Source organism: Apium graveolens, chromosome 2, assembly GCF_009905375.1.
Source record: "Apium graveolens cultivar Ventura chromosome 2, ASM990537v1, whole genome shotgun sequence".
NCBI lineage: Eukaryota > Viridiplantae > Streptophyta > Magnoliopsida > Apiales > Apiaceae > Apium > Apium graveolens.
Genome location: NC_133648.1, coordinates 164,358,942 through 164,369,741, shown reverse-complemented (window position 1 = coordinate 164,369,741; position 10,800 = coordinate 164,358,942). Strand labels below are relative to the sequence as shown.

General features: G+C 31.8%; 1 non-coding gene across 1 annotated transcript; it reads left to right on the top strand.

Annotated features, from left to right (window-relative positions):
- Nucleotides 1-202: 202 nt before the first annotated feature.
- Nucleotides 203-309, top strand: LOC141709671 (small nucleolar RNA R71). The gene has a single exon (XR_012570236.1). It is a non-coding gene; the product is annotated as a small nucleolar RNA R71 (small nucleolar RNA).
- The last annotated feature ends 10,491 nt before the right edge of the window (nucleotides 310-10,800 follow it).

Sequence of the window (10,800 nt, the reverse complement as noted above, 5' to 3'; positions counted from 1 at the left end):
GACTTCCAGAATACCTGCTACCTTCCCGGGCATCATCCTCTGAGTTGGGTTTTGATGCTCATTTGCAGCCATAGTCTCGATAAGATTATAAGCCTCAGTATAGCTTTTAGCCCATAAGGCGCCTCCAGCTGCTGCATCGAGCATGGGCCGAGATTGGGCCCCCAAACTATTATAGAAACCAGTGATCACCATCCAATCGGGCATTCCATGATGTGGACACTTCCTCAACATTTCCTTGTAGCGTTCCCAAGCTTCGCACATAGATTCTGTAGGTTGCTGCGCAAACTGAGTAAGAGCACTCCTCATAGCAGCAGTCTTTGCCATCGGATAAAACTTCACCAGAAACTTTTGCGCAAGATCTTGCCAAGTAGTGATGGACCCAGCTGGTTCAGAATGTAACCAGTCCTTAGCTTTGTCCCTCAGTGAGAATGGGAAAAGCCTCAGCTTGATAGCCTCATCAGTCACGCCATTATACTTGAAAGTTCTGCAGATCTCGACAAAATTCCTTATGTGCATGTTGGGGTCTTCAGTCGCAGCTCCTCCAAAAGAAACAGAATTCTGCACCATCTGAATAGTGCCCGGCTTGATTTTAAAGGTGTTAGCTTGAATAGCCGGATGAAGAATGCTTGACTGAATGTCATCAATTTTTGGCCGAGAAAAGTCCATAAGAGCTGGATCAGCCTGAATAATACGATCACCCATGATTACTGGTTCTTTCTGCTCAGTTCCTGAATCCGAATCTTCAAAATCTATCTTCTCCGGAATATCAAGAACTTCGTCTGTCTCCTCAGCTGTATCTAAAGTCCTCTTGCGAGTACGAGAACAAGTTTGCATAAATGCTCGCTAAAGTTCCTGAAACACAACCGTAAACAATAAGTTACAACTACGTCCTAATCACTGAGTCCTAATGACCAATGATGGTAAGTACATAAACTAAACAAATACGCCGAGTCCCCGACAGCGGCGCCAAAAACTTGTTAGGGCGGAAACATGCGCTAATATTCACGCAAGTATACGCGTTCGCAAGTAATATAGAATACTTTCTAGTTCGTTCCCACAGAGACTCAGACTAATTATTGTTTAATTAAACTCATGCACCAATGTATGATTACTTCTCAATGTTAAGACACTAACACTTAGAATTGTTGACTAAATATTAACTACAATTAATTACTTAATTAATCACTTAATTAACACTTCAATTAATCAATATTAAAACACTCATGAGATCACAACTTCATTACTACTTCCTTCAATAGTTATTGTTATTACCTTTAGCATGTGACAGTGATGATATTAATCGAATAACACGAAACTGATAAAAGCCAACTTTCATTGTACTAATACCATTCTACCAAGCATCCACAATTAAGATAGAAGTTGAATAGGCATCAATTATGTTGAGTTCCTATATGTCTACAGAAATTGACAACACAACAATTTAAGCACAAATTATTCCTTTTGATTACATAGGGCGAATAAAACTGTTAGAGTTACCCACTAATCATGCACCTCATACATGAACCTATGCTAGCATGGCAAGTTCTAAATCTCAAGATCCACCATCGCTTCACAAGAGATTAACACCCTATCTTATATGTCTGTGACGCACATAAGACGAATACGCACAACCAATACTAGATATCATACAATCATCACACACTAAAGTATTAAACAATTAACTAAAGAATTCTATAGTAAATCCGTTGCGACCCCATGATCATGATTAGCCCATAATAGCTCTTATCGTCATCATGTTACCCATTAATCATGCACCTCATACATGAACCTATGCTAGCATGGTAAGTTCTAAATCTCAAGATCCACCGTCGCTTCACAAGAGATTAACACCCTATCTTATATGTTCACGACGCACATAAGACGAATACGCACAACCAATACTAGATATCATACAATCATCACACACTAAAGTATTAAACAATTAACTAAAGAATTCCATAGTAAATCCGTTGCGACCCCATGATCACGATTAGCCCATAATAGCTCTTATCGTCATCATGGGTTCATATGAAATCATGATAAACAAACACAAGAAAATAATAACTAAACCAATTATATTAAACCAGAGTACGTCACAAGAGTAAATAGGTTCAAAGTAAGAAAACTAGCATCCAACGTTACAACGAAATAAGAATCACAAGAAAATATGCTTCCTCTTCGTTGCTGTGTGCTAAAATGGTCTTCTTCCTTATCTCCTTCGCTCCTTGCTTAATACCACGATCCTCTCCCGTGAAAATGTCTCCAAATCTACTTATATAATAGTCCCATAAAACTCAGATTACATAGAAGTTGGAAGCCAAACAGAAGTAGAAGTCTTAAAATAATTATTTAATTTCCCGACCCTGCGCGGCCGCTCAGCATAGCTGAGCGGGCGCTCAGATTTCTGCGCGGCCGCTCAGCATAGTTGAGCGGGCGCTCAGGACCCTACTGGATTTTTCCTGAGTTTGCTCCATTTCTTCGCCGTAATCTGCCCCTTTCTTTCCTCTCTTAATGGTGAACACATGCCAAGGCTTATTCTTGATGATTACTCCTCCGAAATGTAACTAATACCCTAAAATGCATAAACACTAGAAAAACGCATCAAATACACAAAATACTTGATTTCAAGGCACCAATTTAAGCCATTTTAAGATGTTCTAAGTGGTATAAAATGCCACTTATCAACAGACTATCTTATCCTTTCTTATCAATCACCATTCTATGTCCACCTCAACTCTGTATCTACTCGTCTCATTTACAACATACAAACAGGCTTTACTTTTAATATCTCATTCTGGCCTTGAACGCCTTGAATTATGTGTATATATCATAAAAGATACTATTTCAATTAAACGACAATATATAATAATCTAGTCTATACGTTTATCCTTATCGTCTATCCACCCGATAATAATAGATAAGGATCACATTTAATCACATAAAGTTCAAAAGACATGTGGACTCACAATTTACATAACACATAAACACATAAAGCACGTATCACATAATTCATGTAACATATGATTCACTTTGTCAAAATATTCGACTCGATATGTTTAAAATTGAAATCGAGTCAAATACGACTTTTCGATAGTTACGGGCTCAGAAACATTTACAAAATCAAGCGACCGTTCGAAACGAAATATTTTATGTCTCGAAAGTATTTTTAATAGAAGCAGAATACTTTTCTGAGTCTAGACGCGTTCGTTTGGTATTAAACGGACAAATGGTCTATTTATTATGAATAAAATAGGAATTATTCAGTTAATAATAATATTAATTAAATTTTCAATACCTTTATATAATTTATAACAACTAAAAATGATTTTTAAATCATTATTCGGCTTAATTATAAATAATTACATTTTATTTAGCTATTTATAGATAAAATTAATTGATTAAATTAATTAATCAATTTATTAAATCAATAAATAAATAATTCAAATAAATTATAAATAATTAAATCAAATTTTGAATTTTTGAAAATAATAATAAAAATAATTTTTTGGAATAAAAATGATTCAGTTAATTATTTAAAATAATTAATTAAATTAATTTTGAATTTAAAATCAATTTTTAGAAATTAGAAATGAATTTTTAAATTATTTTTAAAATAAAGACTCCACAAACAGTTTTTCAGAATGGGAATTGGGTAAAATCAGATCAAAGTCAGGTCGGATAAAAAAGAATTCGGGTCTTAAGAACACAACCGGGTCCGGGTTGAATACTGGCCGGTTTCTGAAAACAAACCCAGATTCCGGCGGTCCAACCGGACTTACGGCAGCCCTGTATCCTGCTAAAAACACACCCCTCGACTTGGTTGTTCAGCTGCACTCACTTGGAATCAAGTCGGGGATTCAACTACATCAACAACACTTGTAAACAATCACCGAATTATGTTCTCCGATCAAAATCGAAGAACACCGACGAATTTTCCAGTAGAAAGTCGATTACCACCAAACGTTAACCAACATCGAGAATATGTATCTCAAAATAAAGGTTATATAAACTAGAAAATCGACTTAAAACTTTTGATAAAACTGCTTGTTCGAACACAACCATCTTTATAATCAAAACACTAAGATTTATATATGAATAAGCTCTAAACTACCTCAAGAATCTTTATATAACATCAAAACAAACAAACAATTCATAAATTGAAAATCCTCAAATTTCATCAAGAACCCTAAAAATTGAATTAAAGAATTACCAATCTGAGATACTTTTTTATGATAAAATTGGATAGCTTTCCTCGAGAGGATCAATTTGACTAAAGACATCACATACTTTGCTTTCTGGATCAATCCAAAATCATGACTTGATTCCAAGAACACAATTCAAACCCTAACCCTAATTTGAAAGGATTTTCTGAAATTTTATATATTTTTCTGATTTTTTATATAATAATAATAATAATAAATAATAATAATAATAATAATAATAATAAATAAAAATAATAATAATTAAATTCTATATAATTACAAAAAAATATTTTCAAAATTATTTAGGGCCTAATTATATAATAAAAATAATTAGCCCAAATTTAATAATTAACGGGAAATAATTTTTAATCCAGTAAATGCAAAAATTATGTCAAAATTCTCCAAAAGTTACGAATAATCTAAAAATACAAAACTATCGAATATTTAACAGTCCAACAATTTTATAAAATTAAAAATATGATTTTTGTGGGCTTTGTCATCCCGATAGAGGCCCGGTAAAATCATTTTTCACGAAATGAAATATTTTTAAAATTAATCAGATGTTCTGAAAATGAATATGATAAGTATCGTATGACACGAAATAAGGCCAAACGCCTTACACGCGATAAAGGATATTAAAACTGATTCTCGATAACATAATATTCAGTATAAACGATTTAACACGTAATAAAATAACCAAAAATATCCTGAACAACACTGAGTATATATAGCACATAACATATAACATTTTATGATCAATCAGAATTTAAAATATCATAAAACACATAATACTCAATTTATATAACACAAAACAGTCGTAATTTCTCAGTTTTTTACATTCGAAATTTGGCATGAACTGCCACAAGTTTTGTTTAAACTACGACGATATACTAAATCGATTTATTTTTCATTTTTCATTTTCAAAAATTGAACGAGATTTCTAAAATAGTTATTTTAGACAAGCAATATTACTTAAAGAATTAATTACTAGAAAACATCGTCAAAATATTAGGAATTATTTTAATAATTAGAATTATTTGAATAAATGTTAAATCTCTATAATATACTATAACATGATTCAATCTATTTTACGCTATTTAAATAATAAATTATATTGTTCAATAATTTGAAAGGATTAGCAAGTTCAAATAATATTTATTAAAATTTTATCAATTGAAATTTTTTTTAATTTAAAAAATATAATATACAATGTTATCAAATATTGTAAGAAGAATGATTGCAATCATAAACGAAAATATTTTGAAGAACGATATTATTACAAATTTTTCTTCGAATTATTGAGAATAAATGTAAAAATTAATAATAAGTATTTATAATGTATAAAATATAGTTTTATGTCACAACTATGATTAATACTCAATTCAGTAAAAATTATATATCGATTGTTTCCCTGGACTACTGTGATTACCATATATAAATAACTATAATTTATTTATTAGATAGTTATAACTTTTGAATAATTATAAATTCATGTTATTTGAGTAATCAATTGGCTTACTAGATGTTAATATTGATAAACACATGCATTAATAAGATATTTAGCATTTAAATAAATGAGACCCGCGTAATTTACTCAAAAATATAATATATCATAATTTGTTTTTGCTAAATATAATATATGATAATTTACTTATGTACATACACATATGACTTAAACTCTACAGTTTGTGTATATTCATTGTTAATGTTGTATCAGATTTATTGATACACTAGGAAAGAATAACAAAAATCTTTTGTGTGGTAAAAGTGAAAATAATCAATTGAATTGGAGATTTTTCAGTGTGTTAAAATTAGGTGAATTAGGCCAATTTTAATTGATAAATTATGATATTGACGAATATCCAACATCTTATAAATTTAGGAATTTGTTCAATCGATTAAAAATTAAAGACACCGGTCTAACTTTAGTTAATGAATTATTACATCAACAAAGATATAACATCAACCAATACGTCGAATTTCAAAAACTAATATTTTCCGATTAAATTATCTTATATTAATAGTAGTATAAATGTTACTTAAGTTATGTATTTACGACTGCAAGTCTTTACGAATTCAATTATGTATTTTAATCTTTTTAAATTGAGTAAGTTGATTGTAATTCAATAGAGACTTCAGTAATAAAATAACTCATTGCTCATAATTTATTTAACCAAAAATCAAAAGAAATTCTCAAATTTGTATTCAATATATATATATATATATATATTAAATTTTAATTTGCTTTTTGTGAACATACTAACTGCATTATATAGATTATTTTTTATCTTTTTATTTTTAACGTACAATTACTACCATGTTTGTATTCATTCAGTAAATACAAATTACACGGCACAAATAAAAAAATATATAATACATTTATTGAGTTATATTAGAAATGTTATTTGCGTTGCTAGTGCCTTATATGAAAATTATATAAAATGTTAAACAATTAACACTTATTTGATATACGTTAGACGCTATACATTATTTAAAATTAAATTACAACCAAGAATTTTATAATTACATGATAACAAAAAAAACTCTAGAAAACGACACTTATCTTGTACGGGTTATAATGCTAATTGAACGAATTGAACAAAAACTCTGAACATAAAAAAAGGATTTAAAAAAAACAGAAAATAGTTAATAATCTTGCCACCTTACCATATGAATTAATGATATGGGGTCTTTTTTGGTAAATTTTACAACTTCAATACCAATTTTTAAACTATGATACGCGATATTTTTCTTTACAAAGTTTAAACAGAATTATAATTTTTATTTATTAAATAGATTATGTTAGATAAATTTGAGATGTCATGTCTAATCTAATTTGTGTTTAGTTTTCAGAACTTAACAACAGGACTTATCAGGACTTACTGTAAATCAGAACTTACTGAAGTCAAAAGATATATATCAGGACTTAAGTGCGGGAAGACTTCAGATAAGGAATGCGGCTGATTTACAGGAGAAGATCTGGACTAAAACAAAAGAAGATATGCATGAAGAGTTAGAGGACTAGAAGACTTGTAGAAGATATATGATTGATATATTTTAGGAGACAGAATTATATTCAATATCAATTAGAATATATCTTGTAACTGTGTACTATATAAACACAACTTAGGGTTTACACTATATGTGTTATCATTATCGAGAAGATTAAACATTGTAACCTAGCAGCTCTTAGTGATATTGTTCATCACTGAGAGAGAACAACTGTTCTATTGTAACAGAGTTTATTTGAATATACTTGATCTTTGTTACATACTTGTGTTGAAATCGATTTGATTGTATAAACACTATATTCAACCCCCTTCTATAGTGTTGTGTGTCCTAACAAGTGGTATCAGAGCTTTTCTGTTAACACACATACAGTAAAGATCCAAACAATCAATCATGTCTGAAGAAACACAAACTCCAACTAAGCCCACCAAAACTCAAGAAACTCAAAACACTCAAACCCACAGTCGATATGAGACTATTAGGGTTCACATACTGAGAGCATCTGAGTATCCTCTATGGAAAGTGAAGATGGCTATGTTTCTGGAAGCTACAGATCCAAAGTACCTTGACAGAATTAATAAAGGACCATTAAGCCCACCAAGCACTCTGTTGCAGTTGTTGATCAACCAGCAAAGACCATACCAAAGGAGAGAGGTGAATACACACCTGAAGATATCTCATCTATTGCCAAGGATGCAGAGGTAATGCATTTGCTGCATAGTGCAATTGATAATGTCATATCAAATAGGGTAATTGGATGCAAGACTGCAAAGGAGATATGGGATGCTTTGGAGACAAGATGCCAGGGAACTGATGCAATTAAAAAGAACAGGAGGACTATACTCACTCAAGAGTATGAGCAGTTTGACTCAAAAGCTGATGAGTCATTAACTGATTTATATGACAGGTTTGTGAAACTCTTGAATGATCTGTCACTGGTGGACAAGGAATATGATCTTGAAGATTCAAATCTAAAATTCCTTTTAGCTCTTCCTGAAAATTGGGATATGAAGTCTACTACCATAAGAGACAACTATGACCTTATTGAAACTACTCTTGATGAAATTTATGGTATGCTCAAGACTTATGAACTTGAGATGGATCAAAGGATCCAGAGGCATGGAAGAAAGTCAAGGACAGTTACTCTTAAAGCTGAGGAGGAGTCTCCTAAAGTTATTGTCTCAAACAAGGGCAAAGGAAAGGCTCTTATCATATAGTCTGATTCAGAGTCATCATATTCTGATGATAATGATTCAGAAACTTAAGGTTTATCTGAAGTTGATATTGATGCAGAGATTATGCAACTGTGTGCTCTTGTGGTGAAGGCTATCACAAAGATAGCCTACAAGAAATTCAAAAAGGGCAAGAAGTTTTCCAGGAAAAGTGGTAGTTCTAATAAGAAAGGGTTCAGAAAGTCTGAAGGCAAAGGAGGAAATTCTGACAGAGGAGACAACTCAAATGTCAAATGCTACAATTGTGGTGAAAGAGGCCACATATCTCCTAACTACAAGAAAGGAAAAAGTGATAAAGGCAATGCGCTTGTCACAAAGAAGAAAAGTTGGAGAGACACTTCAAATTCTGAAGATGAGGTGAACTATGCCTTGATGGCAAATGCTGATAGCAGTACTAACACTGCTGAATTGAAGGTACCTCAAACAACCTTTGCTTTTCATACTGATGATATTACTGAGTTGAGATTATGCCTTAAAACCATGTTCATTAGTTTTAGAGATCAGACTTTAACATGTAAAAGATTAACATCTAAAATTCTTGCTCTTAAAACCAGAAATGACTATTTAGAAAAGGAGTTAGTTTTTCTTCATCAAACTAAGAAAGAAAGAGATGAGGCTTTGTATGTTAGAGATGAAGTGTTAAAATTGAATGAATCTCTAAAAACTGATTTAGAAAAGGAAAAAGAGATCATCAGAACTTGAACTAACTCTGCAGAACAACTCAGAATATACTAAGTAGTGGAAACTGGAAAGAGGACTTAGGTTATGGTGATAAAAGTGAGAAAGGAACTGTGCAAATTGAGCCAATTTATGTTAAACAGACTGTTAAGCCAAAGGTAAATCCTGTTAAATTTGTAGCAAAAACTGTTATATTTATTTTGAAAAGATGAAAGATTCTAAGACAGAAGTAAAAGAAAAGTCAACTTCTGACAAATTAAAACAGGATAAACCAGCTGAAGTAAACATAGGCTTAATGACAAAGAAGCAGCTTAAGCATAAGCTAAAACAGATTAGAAATGTGAACAAGGTAAAGGAAGCTAGGAAAAATAGGAATGGAAAGGAAGGTGTGAATAAAAGCAATAATTATATGCCTGTTCCTAATGCTCCCAGAAAGAAATGTTACAACTGTGGAAACTCTAACCATCTTGCTTCTTTTTGCAGGAAAATTAAAGATATAAACTCTTTACCTCCTAAATCAGGAGTTAAGAGTCAGTCTGTTAGGTTTAAACCACAAAATCCTTGTTTTAATTGTGGTAGTTTATGGCATTCCATTATACTTGTAAGGAATATCATAGTTTGTACTATGATCATTATCAAATAAAACCTTATTTGAAGAAAGTTAGTGTAATTCCTTCTAGTGTAAATTCTGATGCAAAGTCTGATATAAAGTCTGATAAACAGCATGTTAGCATAAACTCTGAAATTAAATCCGCTGCAAATGCTAACAAACTTAAAAAGGCCAAAGGATCCAAGCAAGTCTGGGTCCTTAAAACTAACCAATAGTGGTCTTTGTGATTGCAGGGCAACAGGAAAACATCATAGTTCTGGACAGTGGATGTTCAGGACATATGACTTGAAATAAAACCATGCTATCAGACTTTGTGGAGAAAGCTGGCCCAGGAGTTTCTTATGGAGATTGCAACATGAGAAAGACTCCGTGTAATAACCCCAATTTTTGGAATTTTTGAAACCCTTATGAATAATGTTTTGTTGATTATGCTGATTAAGAAAAATTTTTATGCCACACTATGTAGGGGTTCTTTTATTGATCTTCTGGGATATTATTAGTACTCTATGTGGTATATAAGTGTATGTAAAGATCGTCAGAATCTAAATTCGAAAACTTTGATTTTTTCCCGAAAATTCACCAGATATCGAAAGAATTGAGTATAAGGTAACAGGATAAAAAGGATTTAAATTCAAGGATTGTAAGAGAGGATCATAAAAGGAATATAATGTATTGAGAAAGGTTAAGGGAACCCAAGTAATAAGATCCCGGGTATGATCCCTCAAACGATAAACGAAAACGAAAGTTAAGTGAACCGTATAACAGATCAGCGGTCATTAGCCAAGTAATTAGAAGCTAATCAAAGAGATTAGTGGGGATGATGTCATCAAACCAATGGGAAGAGGACAAAGGTGGGAGGGTGACATCACATGGTGACATAAGCATGACCAAAGCAAGTGTGTTGTTGGTTGATTTAGAACCACACAAAAGTTACCATGGTAAAAGGTAAGAAAACAAAACAAAACAAATCAAAATCAACCAACCAACAAATCATTTCACCAAAACACAAAATTATTTCATTTCTTCATCCAAAAAGCTCTCGGCTTTTTCTTCTTCTTCAAAGCAAGAA